The 17,585-nt window shown below is 38.2% G+C and overlaps 1 protein-coding gene across 5 annotated transcripts in view; it reads left to right on the top strand.

Annotated features, from left to right (window-relative positions):
• Fur2 (furin-like protease 2) overlaps positions 1-17,585 on the top strand; it is a 1,061,088-nt gene that overhangs the window by 722,209 nt on the left and 321,294 nt on the right. The window contains exon 2 of one of the 5 annotated variants that reach the window (XM_087340820.1): positions 12,157-12,197. The exons of the other annotated variants lie outside the window; for them this stretch is intronic. The gene's annotated coding sequence lies outside the window, so the exon portion shown is untranslated. The remainder of the gene's footprint in view (positions 1-12,156; positions 12,198-17,585) is intronic. 5 annotated transcript variants of the gene reach the window in all.

The raw sequence follows: 17,585 nt of genomic DNA, 5'->3' as shown, positions 1-17,585 counted from the left end.
TTGTTATTTAACTCCTGGTGTTTCATCACCCTGGCCTCTTCCCAGGCTGCTTGCTTCGCTAGGGCCTGCCCCCCGGCGCTTCCCCTTCCTGGAGCTCTGCCCTCTGGTCTTTCTGTTCTCTTCCTAGCCCGTCAGGGCTTTGGATATCCATTTTGTGCGCTCGCAGGTCAGGATATTTTAGTCCTGTGTTAATTTGTGTTTCTGGTAGTCGATAAGCGCCACACCGATTCTGGGTCGTTCCGTTCTCAGAAAATAAGTGCCACTTTGGAATGTACTGCTCACATAGGATGGTGGGTTTAAAAGCAATCTAAATAGGAATCGGTCTGATATTGTTCTCTGATCGATTCTACGAAGTCTATTTTCCAGATAATTGATTTTATATTGCTTTCACCCCCGCCCCAACCCATACGTCAATAACACGATCCATAATTATGTTGTTCTCAGGGACCCTGTAAAGGCGAAGTTTTCTGTTTGCGTTAGTATTGTGCCGTTTTTCAGACATATAGGAGCGTGTATATGACGAAGCATGCACTTTTAACCTCGGCACAGGACGCAGTAAGATGTCAGCTTTAGGCTTTACATCCGGAGAAGGCGCCCGCATTTCCGATGCATAGGATGCAGTGGGCCCAAGACTCTGCCCGGACGTGCTTGTTGGAATAGAACCAAAGTCCAGCCCTTAATCGGTCACTTCACCGACTGAGGTGTCCCGTCTCCCATGTCATTATTTCATATTCGAAACACATTCATAGTCCGAGGTGAAAGTGTTGCCTTATTTAAATGCACCTTATTACTTTTGTATCACCTCGACTAACATTGTTGTAAACGTTACAAATTATCAATGGTTTAATGCAGATGATATTATTACCCTTCACCTCCAATCTACTTTATTTGATGGTGTAATCGTATGAATTTAGCTTTGATCAAAATTATTTTCTTATCGCTAAGATACAGTTTCACAACCAACTTCACTAGAACGTTGTGTTCAATTATTACTTATTGCGAGGCTTTTCAGATTTGTAGGATAGCGTTTCGAAGCCTTGTTAATTATTTTGGAAGACTCAATCGACGGGTTTTCGGGGCGCCCCAAGGTCTCGAACTACAAAGAACAGCAGAACACACACACACATAAAAGCCCCAGCGTCAGATTCGAACCACGATCCTACTCTTATGGCACTCAAGACTCTTGCGTTGTACTACTTTTTTATTTTCTGTTTCTTTTTCCATTTTTCTCCTTTCTTTCTTTTAGTTTCTCCTGTCGCTCTACGTTATGATATATGCACACGCGTTTTCTCAGGCTTCAAGAGTAATTACTAGCAGGGGAACCCAACACAGAAAGATGAAGACAAACATCCACGCCCTAAGCGGGATTCGAAACCTCGATTCCAGCAACCATACGACCAATACTTACTAGTTCTTGATCTTTGCACCGGAGGGAAATAATTGGCCAGGTTTCACGCCCCGTCCACCTTACGCCCGGGAAAGATCTCCCTGAGGGTATGCTGGTAGGTCCCAGAGTCTATACCGACTCGATCAGTACAAATTATATCTATTTTACGTGAAACACAAATCAACCTTTACATTTTCTGAAGAATACTTGTCGTTTAAGTAATTTGTAGACGGATAGGAGACTGGATGGGTCCCTACCATGTCCATATTCTGGGCAGAGAAAGGTCTCTTGCCCCTACGGAGTAACCAACCCTTGTGTCCAGCCCGTAACCAGGTCACAATAATGACTGAGCTACCCGGCTCCTCTAATTATAATGTACAACACAATGAAATGAGAAACGGCGAACTATAACCCACCCAATTTCTGGATTCAAAGGACAGGCCTCGGAACATAGGCATAAATGAGAATTCAGGTTCTGACGGCGGCGAGTATGACGACGACTGTCTGCTGGCCCATTGCCCTGATGCTAAAGGCAGCAAGCACCTCTGAAACTTGGATGAACGTCTACCAGACTACACGTCACAACATCACAGGGACAGTCATCTTCATATCTGCCTCCTGAGAACCAGGCGGGGGTGTGTTTCGATAAATACGAACATCCAGCATTCCTATGGAAGCGGAAGTGCTTTGTCGCGGCGTGTGTAACCGCCGTAATGGTAATGGCCCTGACGTTAACAAAAGAGCATACCATTAGGGCAAATATGTGAACCTAAAATGGACACGAAAACAACGTAAACATCATCGTTATTCCATTAAAATTTGTTACGAAGTTCAGTGCAATGCCATGTTTGTCAAGAGAATAATTTTCTTAATTTAACACCATAGTTTTATTACAATTTACATCAAATTCGATTTGGAGCTTTCAGATATTAATGTGTTGATGCATGACCTTAAGCACATGGAGTGTGTGTGTTTCGACTGATTGAAATTAGGGTTCAGTAGCTGGATTATTGAGAGCATTAAGGATCCCTGAGGTGGAGAATTTCTTGAAGAGCTGAGCAACTTCCGTTTATCAAGATATACTGTGTCTATCATGGAGTTGTAGGCGACGCGGTCCTCGGAAACGTTGATAGTCGCCTACAAAACTTCTGATGTCACAGTCCAGAAGATCACAGCAGACCGTGATCCTGAATGAGGATGCCATACGTTTCTCTGAAACTTTGGTTACCTCCAGCAAGGTCACACAGCGTCTCAGTCCAGAAGACCTCCTCCACGTTTCCACCGCCGTGAGTACCTCAAATCTCTCACAGTCGACATATTTTTGCAGCTGTTTATCGAATAATAATTCGCATATATGACATCTATTTTATGGTAGTATAGCCATCCATGGTGCTCTAGAAACACTATATCGGACCTCTTGTGTCGCTGGTCTTGGTTGAGGACATAGGTAATTCCCCTTAGGTATTTATTTATTTGTGGTGGATGTTGCCGGCAGCTCAGATTGATTAGCGTGAATTTTGATTGTTGATAAGTAACGAATTGGAGAGGATATGGAAGGAAACGACCATGACCTAATTTATTATTGTCATGGGTATTTGCCTGGAAGGGCTCAAAAAACACGAATAGTCGCAATCTAGGGAGAGTGTTTCCGGGCCGATATTTGAATCCAGAATCTATATGAAGCAATAACGCTTGCTACCACTCTGGCATGGCTTTCGGCAAGTACCTCCAAAACGATATGAGGTTGTTATCTTTATAACAAATTCTTCTCGGTCTAAGGCCGTTATCTTGAAATACGTCGCGGTTGACCCACTCACCTTTCAGTCCCAGTGGACACTTGTTGCTGTGTCTGGAACTAACATTTGTGTGTTCGCAACGTCGATACTTTTCTCCAACGTTTGAAAGCGTTTAATTTATTATTTGTAAGATTTTCAGGATCTCCTACCATGTTAACTCTCAGTAGCTGTTATCATCCGAGAAATATTTAATTTTCTACCATTTTTTATAAATCGTCCCAATCTACATTATAACTGTTAGAGACACATCTCCGCATAGAATTTTATGACACCACATTCCACGGCATGTTTCTTCTTACCAGCATAAATGTCAGCATTTTTATCACCTTTTTTGTGCGAATCTGTAGCCTACTTATAGAAGCTATATAATATATGTTTTTTTCAGGAAGCCTCACTGGTTCAAGTTTTAAGGAAATCACACATGAAGTTGTGTTTCTTTGAGCTGAATGTTATATGCCTAAAATAAACTGCATTAAACCTGTAAAAGGTAACAGTTGGCCTTTACTTTATGATACAAGTAAGGAGAGTTTCTGTCAGATTCTAAACTGCCATTGCTCTAGTTATCTCCAAGGACATAAATTGAAACGAAATTTGAAAAAAAAAAACATTATATTTCAGTGGGCACTGAAGTGTTGTAAAATATAAAGAGTATAATTGTATGTAGTATGCAGAAATGCTTAGATCTATATATCATTCGATACCCAATCGAACCATTAGTATCCGTTGCGTCATGTTGGGTCTAATAAATAAAAAAGCGATATTGATGGTGGCAGTGGTTGTGCAAATAGAACGTGTAGTGGGTTTTGTTTAGCTGTGGCGAAGGACGCATGTTCACTAAAAATTAAATTCAGGGTGTTTTGTGCACTTCCATTAAACATTAACAATTTTCTGAATACAGTAATGTGCTCCTTTACATATTTACCATCCCTATCAAATATACAGATGTAACTATGTCGGCTACACACAATATTCCAACGAATGAGAAGTAGCCATACGATTAAGGCGAACTCTACATGCATTAGAACATTGACGTATATATCGTGACATCTTATTCGGTAAGTCCCGAGTTTGATTCTCTATTCAAAGGCCTGTTTCTCTGACTGCTTATGGCTTTCTTTATTCGTTCAGGAAAATTACGAGGTACTAGGTTCCTATCTCTTCCTTCCATTTAGCTTTCATTTGTTTCTGTTCATCAGTCAGAAGCATCCTTTCATTCGAGTTGTATAATTTGTGCATTTCAAGGAAATTTGTGGAATAAACGAAGAATTTAACATTCGTGTGGAATGAATGTGTTAGTTGTCGGGTTCCTAATTAACCATTCTGTGCTATCAGCTTCACAGCACATAAACATTGCGCTGTTGCAAATGAAGAAGACTTGAACGTCATTCTGAGTTCGGAAGTGCACTCAAACAGGAGAGTGATTTCTCGAAACACATAAAGGATAAGAACATTTTAGAGGCTGTGTTGCAGTTGCTGGAATCTTACAAGCAAGTGAGAAGGCAGGCAGAAGAGAAAACTCGAGGTGGTATAAATAATGAAACAGTCTGTGCAATAGGGTACAGTTCTTGTTGCTGCTGCTGATACTGCTTCTCTTAAAATTTAGAACGCTTTCCACCTCGATGTGTACGTGGCACTTCAAGTGGAAGAGGAGACTCAGGACAACACAAACCGTTTCGATCCGGAATAAAAACGTATCTCCGGGAACATTTGTGTGACTGTGAGATGCTTTTATTCCACTTGGGTGCTTGTGGTGTCGTCTGTCCTGTGTCATGTACCACCAATAAAGAGTTCGACTGTTTTACGTTCGATTCCAAAAGCAGTAATTAGTTTGATGTCATTCTGTCCGAAAGGAACATGTCCCGAACTATCAGACCGAGTTCGATTTCCGTATAATAGACATATATAGTAAAGTCGATGAATAGGCTAATTTTATTCGTGTTTAGTTTCGTCTAATTTAAGGGTCACGCTTCGTAAGGGGATAAATGGTTTTGCTCACATATTCGTAGTCCTTTGCCTGATCGTTAAAACCTTGTATGAGAAACACTTATATAACCGGTATTAACATGCGCAAGTTTAATCGAACAAAAAATGTTTAGTGGCTTCTTCACTGTAGATCGCTTGAATTTCATTCGGTCTGATTAATTTTCAGATTCAGCATTACTAAAGGGTCTTTGTCGAGGTTTGGTGAATCTCGCTCGTTAAGTACTTTTACCTGAGAGCAATATGTCGAATAGAAGCTGCAGTATTTTATAGAACATCCGTTATCGTACAATATTCACATCAAATTACCGATAACCCACCGTCTATTTTTAAGTAGCACACTTTCTCAGTTGTTGTTATGGTGTTTCCCATGAGCTTCTTTGCTGACAGTTGAAATATTTCGTCTGCTGTGCGAAACGCGATTTCATGTAATAGCTGTGTGTTTTATTATTTGACATTTGCAGAAATTATCACCGGGCACGCATCGTCCCCCCCTGGGAATTCTAAATTAGCATACTGTAAGATAACATCTTTCATTTCTGCGAGACGCAAACTTAAATGTGTAGGTTCTTCTTTTATTGATGAACTGCTTTTTCTGAAGCACGCCTCGTCCATTGCGATAATATCTCTCTTTTGTTACTAGCATGAGTTTGCGTGTGTGTGTGGACATATCATCAGTTTACTTATCCACCAAAGAGCAGAGATCTCTCAGCCAATAAAGAGTCTAGCTTACAAGCTGGATGGCCTGGGTTACATTCCTGACAGCTTAGTGGGACGTTCCTCTCGGGATAAAACAAGTGAAGTGTGGAGGTGACCGATTACCTCAATCTAGTGCCGAGGCTAAGAATGAGTACAATTTTACTTCCAGTTCCCATACTGTGTTCGTGGCACAGCGCTTTAGCATATTATAATTACTAACCGGCCCATAAAGATTAATGGTGACTGGAGTGTGTATCAGTTGCAAATGAGGAATGCCTCGTGTTGTATTCCCGTTATTAATACGAAGATAATCATTTGAGTCGCTGAGCCATAGCGTCATGGGGTCTAGGCGTGGAGTGATAACAGTTGTTGCGTTAAGTAATGTTTATTGAAAAAAGACACTGGGTGGAAAATGGTAATTACCATCCCTCCTTAGAATGATAGGCCCGACAAATTTTGAGACTGGCTGATATTATAATTCTGACATGAAGTTAAAATTACTCTTTGTAATAGAGAAACTTGATGGGCCCTTCAAGTGCCACGCCTTGCTGTTGCTTAATAAGTATGAGGTTAAAAATAATAAGACCGTTGGTTGCCACACACTAGAGGATATACTTTACGTTCTGTCGTCCCTCGTTTTATGGCTGGGTCATGGGGTCAGCCGTTTCCTTAACGTCTCAGCTAAGAGGAGGGGTGGAGGAAAAGCCATATCTGTCTCCTACAGCTGACACTGAGACACTGTTTCCTCCGAAACTCTATGTCTTAATAATACATAATATACGTTTCTATTCGTAATACAATTGCTCGTGAATAAAACACCTTAAATGTACCTTACATCTATGTACATATACAACATTACAGAGCAGTGCTAGTTTAGAAATAGGTTAATTTTTATCTCTTGTCACTTTTAAATGAATAGATTGGTTTACATTAAACTAGGCACATATGACATGCGATCGGAGACTACTAGATGTAGTCGATATAGTCGCCTACATCACAGCGGTGTTAACTTCTGGATGGGATCAACACTGTTGCTTTAAAACCACGGTCCTGAACTTTGAAACCCATGCAACGTTCGTTAATTCCGTTTTTTGTTTAGTGTAAAAGGAAAGCGTGGTAACGGCGTGAAGTCTATAGGCTATTAATTTTCGCATAACTGCTGAGGCGTGCAGTTCTTTAACCATTTTTACTTAAATGGTCTTATTAGTAAGATGACGCCATGTTACATCTGGAAGCTCTCAGCACTGGAAGTCATTACTAAGGAAATCTTTTTGAAAGCAAGGAAAAGATAAATTACTAATTAGTAACCTATAATTTATTATTTATTAGTTACTCTCGTCTCTACATATATGCATTCAATTAAAAACGTTTTGCGGCGAAACATCTTAAGAAGAATGCCAGCGTGTGTTGTGCTTCATTAAATTAAATGTTCCTGTATGCTGAATAGGCAAAATGGTTTACTGTTGTGGTATAAATGTGAGAGAATGAAACATAGGAATTAAGACAACTGTAAACTTAACAAAGAAACGTCTTGCGGAAATAAGTAGAAATTAAAGACTGCTTTAAATGACGATAGTGAAATAAAATAAATAGTAGGAAGTTGCATGATATTTTGTTATGTATGAAACGTTTGTTTTTTAGCTATACTCGGAATAGACAACAGTGGCGGGTTCTTGTGAACATGGTAATGAATTTCAGAATACCATAGTACGTTGGGAATTTATTTACTATCCGAAAAGCAGGTTTCTTAATATGGACAGTTAGTCGTTATTTTTAACACTTAGCTGAAGGTATAATATTGACTGTTCCTTTATGTATTATGTGGCATTTAAATTTACATATGAATTCGCGTAATACATCCACGAATATAGACTGTTTTCTTTTTATACAGCAGTCGTTTTTATTGCTGCTGGTTTACAGATGTTTACAAGTGTTCTTTTGTGTGCAATTTAGGCACTTATTAAGAGTACTTTGTTAAGCACTTAGTGCCTGATCATGTGTTATATTTTCTCGGTGTGATCGTCTGTCCTGTCAACTACATCATCAAAATTTCTCCGGAGTAATCGACTATCCATACACTTTCAATGAAGGATCACTACGTAAAATAAGTTCTGAACTAGTGTTTTCAAATACACTTAGTCAGTTAGAACTGTAATTTCATTTAAAAATTCAAGAACGATTTAGTTTGTGGCATTTTCTCGGAGGGACTGATGGAAGTCACGCAGAACCCCCAGTTAACCCTCTTACTTCCGAAGTCTATTTGCACTGTTCTGTTCTAAACACCCAGGCCAATTTTCAGCTGAAATTTAAAAACTCACAAAAAAATTAATTTTACTCACATACACATTAAAAAATCATACTTATGCTGTAAATACTGTTGATTATAAAAAATCTCATAAATTCTAATGTTACACTTAAATTACCAAATATTTTAATATATTGAAAATATTATAAAAAACAAGTTCCATTTTCAGGAGGTAAAATCATAAATTGTGTTTTGTCTTCCTTCTTCATTGCTCATCCTGCAAAAAGGAACATTTATTTCTGGTCCTGAACTACACTTATGTTCAACAATGCACTCGAAACTTCCATGTCGGACATAGTGTCAGCAGGTGGACCTGTTGTTTCTGGGGCACTGTCATCACCACTTTCATTACAATCAGACTCACTTTCGGCAATAAAGTCACTACCACTATTTATAGTATCCAAATAATCCAAAATATGGGCGGCGTCCATTCTTGAACTTGGACCAACCATTGCCTGAGTGAAAAATTTAAAAAAATTAAACCTATATGCAATAAAATAACAAAAATATAATAACGACTATATAAACTTTAACTAAAACACAATCACAAGGTTAAACACTTATCTCAGCAAAGATACAGCGAAATCCACAAGCAATAATTATAAACACGTTACGAAGTCCACTTGTGAGCTCAACGAATTTCATTTGTTCAAATAAAATATGTTTTGTTGGCCTACATGACTGATCTGTTGAGGAAAACATGAAGTATAAACTATCTGGTGCAGCCGTTTGTTGTCATCTGGGAGCCTTGTATGTAAACGAAACATCAAATTTAGCAGGTAACGACGGATCGGCCGACCGCGTGGCTTAGCAACTACTGTTTCGGACCGGCCGGCTGGTGTTCAGAGCAACACATGAAACCGGAATTTACCATATACTAAGCATGCATCCTAATTTCTCGGCCTTGCCGTTTGGATAATAGTCTACGTAATGTATATTTTGTGAAATATTTATCGATATAATGGCTATTGTATCAAAATATGCTGACCTTCGATAAGTCTAGCATCTTTATTTGTTCTTAATTTGTCACGATATCTGCTCTTCTATAATCACCGGGAATTTTTAAATTAGTTTTGCAGACCTACCGTAAAACACCACCTAGTTATGTTGATTTTGTGAGACTGTGACCTACTAATATTTAAGGTACATTGTGTAATTTAATATGGAATATGAAGTCTCCACGCTCCATGGATGTCGATGGGCGTCTCTACCTGTCTCCATCAAAAACACTAATTCCGCTACTTTGAAACATTTCGATTCATTCGTACACACTTCAATGTGACAGTCGGTGTGTCCATACTTGGCAACCAATTGTTGGTGAATCTCTGCCCTTCATTATTTCACACACCACTTTCCTTGGTGCAGTCCTCTTCATCTTGAACGCCATGTTCATTCGGCACAGACGGACTACAATTGAACCAAAACACTCAACATATTACCGCCTGACTTTCAGCTGCAGCATGAAAAGGTCAAAGCATTTTTTTAAATATTTTTTACCAACTTCGTGGAACCTATAGGACAGAAGAGTTAATGTAAATAATTATGAATTAATTACCTGCCATTAAATCATTTTACAGAGTGATTATGTTTCTGGAGGAGGTTTAAGTTTCGAACTCCTTGAGTTACGTACATAAGCAGTTTCAATTCTGAATCGTGTCACTCATGTTGCCTGCAACGTTATAACGTTTACAAGCCACTGCTATTTTGTGCCGAATACTTTTGTAATAAACTGTTATATTTTCAGTTTAAATGAAACATTGTTCATAATATCGCCTTTATCTTCATGACGGAGACTTCATCTTGTAGCCACAACGTCAAATCCCATACGACCGCCGCCGTGAGAACTCATCAAAAGCCGATTTGTGATCGTAATCTTGTAACTGGAAAGGTGAATCATGCTGGCACATAATCATTTTGATTGTTATATTACAGAACTTAAGTTGAAACAGACATGAATTTATAACATGCTTCGGTGTGAATGTGTAACCGTGCGTTGTTTTGCCCAGTGCTGGAGGAATTAGCGCTGCATTCCATTAAATGGAGTACACCTAGCTGCACAAGAACTGAGGCAGAATCAACAATTTTACTGATACTAGCTTTTTTATTTGAAGAGAGAAAGTTGCTATTTATTTTATGTTCCATTTTGTTTTCTCTTGCTGTCACCATGTTTCCACTTGAATTGCCCCTTCAGGGAAGTTTTCCTCCAGGGACTGACAGCCATGTTCAATCGGACCCCCCCCCCCCCCCCCCACTCATAACTTGAAAAAGAAGTGGAAACGAGTTTTGGGAACGGTTAGCCCTGTAATCCTCGTGATGCTTGCTGGATCAGATAGGGACTTGATGACCTTCCAAATGTGAGTTTGTGGAAGAAGTACGCATTCTGCCGGCATCCATGAGAATTTTGTGTCAGGAGTCTCTGCATTGTTACATCCATGTTGTAAGATTGTGGTCTTGTTGAAGGAGAAAGGAATATAGTTTATACCGTTAAAATCCTTATTCGGATTTATTTCAATATTTACTTGTTAATTTACACTGTCTTCAGTGAAAAGTTACTGCTTTCGTACGAGAATAATTGTAGGTATTGGGAAAAAAATACCATGAACTGCTCAAGTAAAAAAAAAAATTGTCGCCTGTTCTTATTTATTACCGAAGGATTATTTAAAGTTAAATCAGGGAAGCTATAAGGGTCTGGTCTGTTTTCTAAACTACTGGAATTCGATTCTTGAAACCTCTGGATGTTAAGCACACAATTTACTGTGGTACTTATACGCAAATACATTTCCTCGTATATCACGTTCATTCATTTTTTCTTTTTTCACGTACGTAATTTTTTAAGAGAAAATAGGTTTAATGCATCTCCAGGACCGTGGGCGTGTCTGTGTGTCTGTAGTAAATTTCAAGAAATGGCAATATTTCATTGGAACTTCTAATGAACATCGTGGTATTGAAAGTTAACCCACCTTTAAGCATTTTAATTCCCTGCAGTAATCAGAGCAAATGTGGCATGTATGCGAATTTCTAATTTCAGAATGACAAGCGTCATTCATTTTGAGATCCTAAAAATATGTAAGGTCATTGATCTTCAGTGAATATACAGTTTTTATGGAGATTATCTTTTTGTTGAAAATTATAAAATAACATGTCACCCGAGCGAAATCTTTGTTGTTTCTTTTCGTTACGTTTTATAACGACAAATTATGGGCTGTTTAAATGTTATGTGGTATGCTGATGGATGATAAAGATATGTAGCCTCTTTTGAATGAATACAATTATCTTACAAATTACAAAATTTCAGGCTATGGGTTTATATGTGATTAACCATCATTCAGTTGGAATTTGTACTAATGAATTGTTTTGACCTATTCATACAGAAGGAAGTATTTAAAGAAACCTTGTAGGATTTGAGGTTTTCACAGCGGTGAGTATGAAGATTTCTGTCTTCTGGGTCGTTGCGCCGTGTAGTATGGTAGATGTTTACCAACGTTTCAGAGGTCATACTGCCTCCGTCATCAGGGCTACTTCATTCACTCTCTGGTCCCTATAAACATAGCCCTCTCCACTCAATTGGCTCATTCATCACCCTGATGACGGAGGCAGTATGGCCTCTGAAACGCTGGCAAACATCTACCATATACACGGTGAAACAACCCGGAAGACAGAAATCTTTAAAGAAACCTTCTTATAAATTTCAAAACTACATGTTTCAACTTAAAGTTACGAACTGACACGTCAGTTTCACCTGAAAACGAAGTTGTCATTTTTTCATTCAGTATTTAAAGTTGAACATTAACGTCCGTCATTAGGCTATGTATTATCACGTGAATAAGTGGTTTAATTAACTTTGTAAAGCGACAGACTAATAAATATTACAAGTAAAGGAAGTCGCATTTCTAAATTTGTAGAAGTAGGCCTATGGAGTTTGTTATGCGTTCGGTAGTGTTTTATTTGCAAATGTAACCGCTTGAACATAGTTTTTTGTTTAATTTCAGGTACTTGTCATCATGTGAGGTTTATTCTCTGTCCGGTATGAGTAAGTAATGAACTTTACAACTGCTTTCTTAATTGAACAGGGTTACTGAATGTATGTTGAACTCATAACTGTGAATAACTTGCGAGATTAACAAAGATGCAATGCGAGTTACTCACAGACAAGAATCAGTTATTTCGTATTGGAATATTTTTTGTTTCTTCATTTCCTCCCTAAATACAGTAGTTCTTTAAATTATTTTAGCATCTCATGCTCTCCCATTTTTCACGACTCTTCGTTCTTAATGTCATGTTCCATTGGACCCAACAGAACCTCCGTAATTGACACAATGTCTTTAATTATGCAGCTATAAGCCACTGTTTCTGTCCATACCGTTGTCATACAAGAGAATTTTTTTAAGCGAATGCAGATGCTTCTGATTGTACTTGACCTCCTTGAAGAAGCTAATGATCTCCCAGCATTTAGCTGCCACTGCTGGCATAACCTTCACTCTGTTTTCTATAGCGACTAATTCATACATCGCTCATATCACAGAGAATTAAGTTTCGCAACGTTCTTGTCTTTGGCTAAAAGACAATATATTGTGTTTTACAAAAGACAAAAAAAGATCTTGATATCACTGCAGAGGAAGTCTGAGAAAAATGACAGCATCTGCCCGCAGATCTGCCTGCCCACTCACGGCATCACTTCTTTATCCTTGTCCTGAAGTTTCCAGTAGAAATATTGTTGATATGAATACGCTGACAGAAGAGCGGAGGCCGCCATAAATACACGTCATCACTGGGTTTGATGTGGACTGACGTATGCGCTCATGCTGAAAGCTGCGGATGTCCGTTCCACAGTTTATGTAGAGCCAGTATCGTTGGAAAAAGAAAAGAAAGCAGAAGTGACAAAAGGAACGAATTAGTCACTGGCCATTGGTCAACCGTGTCTTAGAGTTCCGTGGATTCACGAAATAAAACAAAAGCTTAACGTTCACCACATCGCTTGTCGCCATCCAACTTCCCAACGAACTTGCCAAAAAACTACTACTATTATTTTCTTCTTATTCTGAAATGTTCTATTTTTGCTGTGAACTGATCTAGTGTCAGGCGAAATGGGGACAAAAAATCATCGTTCCATCAGAGTTGCGGCTAGCCGGCACGACCTTCATCATAAGTTTTGCAAACCTTGATCTGGAATAAGGACATTGCTGTATCGATTGGAACTTGGGAAGTCTCAAGTGCTGTCAGCATATGAAGTTGAGGTCGCATGTAACCTCCATGCTGCCGAGTCATGCATTAACTGTAATACGGGTATGCTTATCTGAATATATTCGAACATCATGTAATTGCATGATGCATTTATTTGTTTATTTAAGGTGCGTAGCTTTTACATGTAATTTTATCAGTTAATAATATCAAGACGAACTGTTCAAACTTTGGTGTTCGTAAATTTTCTGGCTCTGCACACGAGTTTCCTGGTATGTAATTGCGAATGCCTCTTCTCAGTTCTTCAAAGGATTGATTTACGACCTTACAGTTGTCGTCTTTGTCTTAATAGTGTCAAGAGTGTGAGAATGCCGGTTTCTGGAATGTTCGTTCTCGACTCTGCTCCAGTGATCTTCTGTGCCACGGTCTACGTTCTTTGTGACGAACTACTACTTCTTCACATAAACAAATAATCAGAATCTTAAATGTTTGTTTTTCAACATGAACAATAACAAATTCCAACTTCTGTTAAATTCCTGTTGTGACGGACAGATGAATGTTCTTCATCTCGTGTTACTGGTCGATTTAAGCTATCCTTTGTCCTTTAGCTGCAGCCATATGCGAATGTATGCACATTTTCTTCATTTAACAGAAAACTAAGGAACAGGGAACAAGTTTACGTTAGTATTACTAATACGTAATATTCATTAGCGCCCTATTAATTTACTTAAGTTCTCTCTCCTAAATAGACAACTAATCATGATAAATTTGCCGTGTTATTATTGTTTTGATAAGCTAACCTGGTTTCACACCATGTAGGAACGAAATTATCAATTAATTTTTACTGGAGGGTGAGTATTGGTCATCCTGGTAGTATCCGAACACACCGCACTGCACATAAACACTTTCACAAGATTTATACGGAAATAGTGAAGAATGAGATTAAGAAGTTGTAAATTAATATTAAAAAATCACTATTATTTGTAAGACATTCAGGTGTAGGTAATTCCGATACGTTATAACGAAGTGGCACAGTAACGCACTGAACAGTACGGAAATGATGGCAAGAAGATAAACACATGTCTTCAGCACCAAAGAGCAGATTGTAACTCGTTTTCACGCTGTAGAATAATTTCTTGTTATGCCGCCGTTTAGAATAAATTATAAATGCCTGTTTCGTGCCCTTCAAGACGAAATTAACTTACTGCTTGTGTTAACCAACAACATACATAAAAATTACTTTCCACGTACTCTTTATAGAGTAAAAATATACAGAATATTATTACATTGTTTGAAATTGCAATATTTTCTTCCCATTATAATTTTCGCATTATTGATTACCACACACAGTTTGAGTGTTTCAACTCAGGTACTCCGTGCAGAGGAACCCTCCTTCAGAAACTAAAACACAAACAGTAATTGCAACACAACCGTAATGCTAGGTGAACACAGCAGTGAATCTTCGGTTTGCACAAAGTGGATACAGTCTTTACCAGCTGACTGACTGTTAGCGTCTCAGTACGGATTCTGGTCCGAGGAGTCAGTAGAGAGATGCGCTCCATATATAATATATGTTTTACCTGTATTTTTTAAACTTCCACTAGCTTGAGAAATGTCATAAGTATAAATGAAATCCGTGGATGCTAATGAGCTATGTAATTTATATCGTATACTAGTTTTTTTGCCTATTCTCGTGTATGGTTTTGAAACATGGTCTCTTACCTTGAAGGAAGAACGTAGATTTTAGTGTTTGAAAACAAGGTGCTCAGGCAGATATTTTGACCTAGGAGAGATGAGATAAGTGGGGAATTTAGAATATTGCATGAATTGTACAGGTCACCTAGCATAGTGAGGACAGTGAAATCTAGGAGGCTCCGTTGGGCTGGACATGTAACACACATGGGGAATCATGGAGTGCATACAGATATTTGGTAGGGAATGTTTCTGGAAAACGACCACTTCACAGACAAAGAAGGAGATGGGAAGATAACATTAAGATGGATCTTAGGGAGGTGGTTTTTGGGGATGACAAGTGAATACAGTTGGCTCAGGATCGTGGCCGGTGGCATACTTTGATACTGACGGTATGAAACCTAGTGGTTCTGCTACCAGGGAGTTAGTTACTCTTTTTATAGTTTGAAAACAACAGCTCATATTTCGTACTTTTCTGGGCGGCAGTCTTTCCACGGTGTGCAAGTGTCGCAACCCTCTCGCGAGTGATTCCCATTTGCAAGCGTATTAAGTTACGAGGATAACGCTAAAATGCCAAGAAATATGTGAAATAAAGCGGAAGGGAAAATATACCTGTGTGAATGGCAAGGGTTCGTAACAGACGCTTGCTGTTTTATTATTATTAGAGGAATTCAGAAATCCCGAAAAATGTATGGCGCATGTTGTGACAGTAACGCTCTATACTTCTCTTCGATAAGTACTTGGTTTCAATCACGGTCGGTCATCCTCACTGCAAGTTATCACAGTATTTGAGCGTTCATTTTCTAAAATCTTTGGGAATATAAGTATTTAGGTATGCAGTTACAGTGGATAAATACGAAATTTCGAAGGCAAACGTTTATGGGTTTTATTGATTTTATTTTAATTATTGCTGTTGGCTTATGCCAGTTACCTACAAAAACAAAACTTGCTGGCCGAAGGTGACTAACGAAAATGGGGAAACAAATTTCAAAGATGATAAATTAAACTAAATGTTGCATTGCTTTAACATTTTTAAGTAAGATTTGAGGCTTTCACCGCGGTGAGTGTGAAGATGGCTGCCTTCTGGATTGTTTCGCCTTGTAGTCTGGTAGAAGTTTATCTGCTTTTAAGAGATCCATCATCAGCACGATCGCCCTAATGATGGAAGCAGCTGGGACCTCTGAAACATCGGCAAACTTCAACCAGCCTACACGGCCCAACAAGAAGACAGCCATCTTTAACATTTTTGTCAACATAATACTGAATCATAAAATATTATGTTCACGAAAGAGAAAGTTAATTATTAAGTGCCGATATAAGCATGTTCCTCATTATTAAAACTTTACTGAGATTATACAGAAAGACCGTTTCGTTTCATTCTTGATAACTACTATTCTAGCCTCGTAAATATTGTAGGCATGTAAACTGTCTATACGGCACTGCTTGTTTGAAATCTAAAGAAATTTCGTATAGATTTTCTGTTCTGAATCATTTTCATCGAACAACTTATATGCATTGAAGCTGTCGAAAACTTAAATTCGGTGTTATTCTTATGTTTATATTCAGTGAATTAAGTGAATGTAAATTGGCTTCCTATGTTTTATACGTCAGATTATTTGACATCTGCAGTTGTTAATGCAATATGATATATTTCATATCGCACTATGTGGACGTTCAGTTCGTCTTTAGATTGAGGGGGCAAAGAGCAATCGACATTTCCTGTGGGAATACGATACACACTTTACTTCACTTAACCCATCAGATGTCTCTTGAGAATTCGCTTCTGGATATCGCATTATCGGCAACACCCGTTGAAACCAATTTCTCTACTTGTGTTCATTCAGAGGCTTCGCCATATCTTTGTGGCCCCACTTTTTATACTGAATTTTAGCCATGTATTTTTTATAATACTGAATGTAAACAAAGATTCTCGACCTCGGGTACTGAAGTAGTGTGCAATTTAGGCATACACAGCGGCTTACTGATATGATTTCGGAAAATTATTATTTACACAAACGAATACAATTGTAAATTAAAAGATGGCATTCGAAATTATTAAATTTTTAAATTTAATTTGAATATATTACTGAGGGCAACATATGTGATTGGCATATATACAATGGAACAAATTAGAACTTTCAGCTACTTTAGTCATTTATTTATTTCTGGAAAGAGAAGTCGAAAATAAATGTAGTTCCAATAAAATATTAGCATGATCCATGGAGTGAATGAGTGAGTTAGTCGGCTAATGAAATAAATTGAACTGTGAGAATATATTTTGTTAAAAGTATGCTTAGAGTTGCAAAATTAAAACTTTTCAAAATAATTCAGTATTATTATTTTGATCGTAAACATCGACTTTGAAAATATTTAAAAAACATAATAAATAATGTTCCTTGTGTTTATTTTTTTATTCACTGCGCGATCATGCACCCAATAAAATGACTAGAGACACGTGGTTATCCACTTCGTGAAAGATATTGAGGAGTACGCCATCGAAGAACGCATTTCTAGCAAATGGATGACAAAAACGCCCGAAAATAGCACA

This window comes from Zootermopsis nevadensis, unplaced genomic scaffold, assembly GCF_977971745.1.
Source record: "Zootermopsis nevadensis isolate Lab colony 2312 unplaced genomic scaffold, Znev_1.0 Znev_ptg000061l, whole genome shotgun sequence".
NCBI classification, from domain to species: domain Eukaryota; kingdom Metazoa; phylum Arthropoda; class Insecta; order Blattodea; family Termopsidae; genus Zootermopsis; species Zootermopsis nevadensis.
Note: the sequence above shows the minus strand (reverse complement) of the source record. Positions and strands in the feature narration are given on the sequence as shown.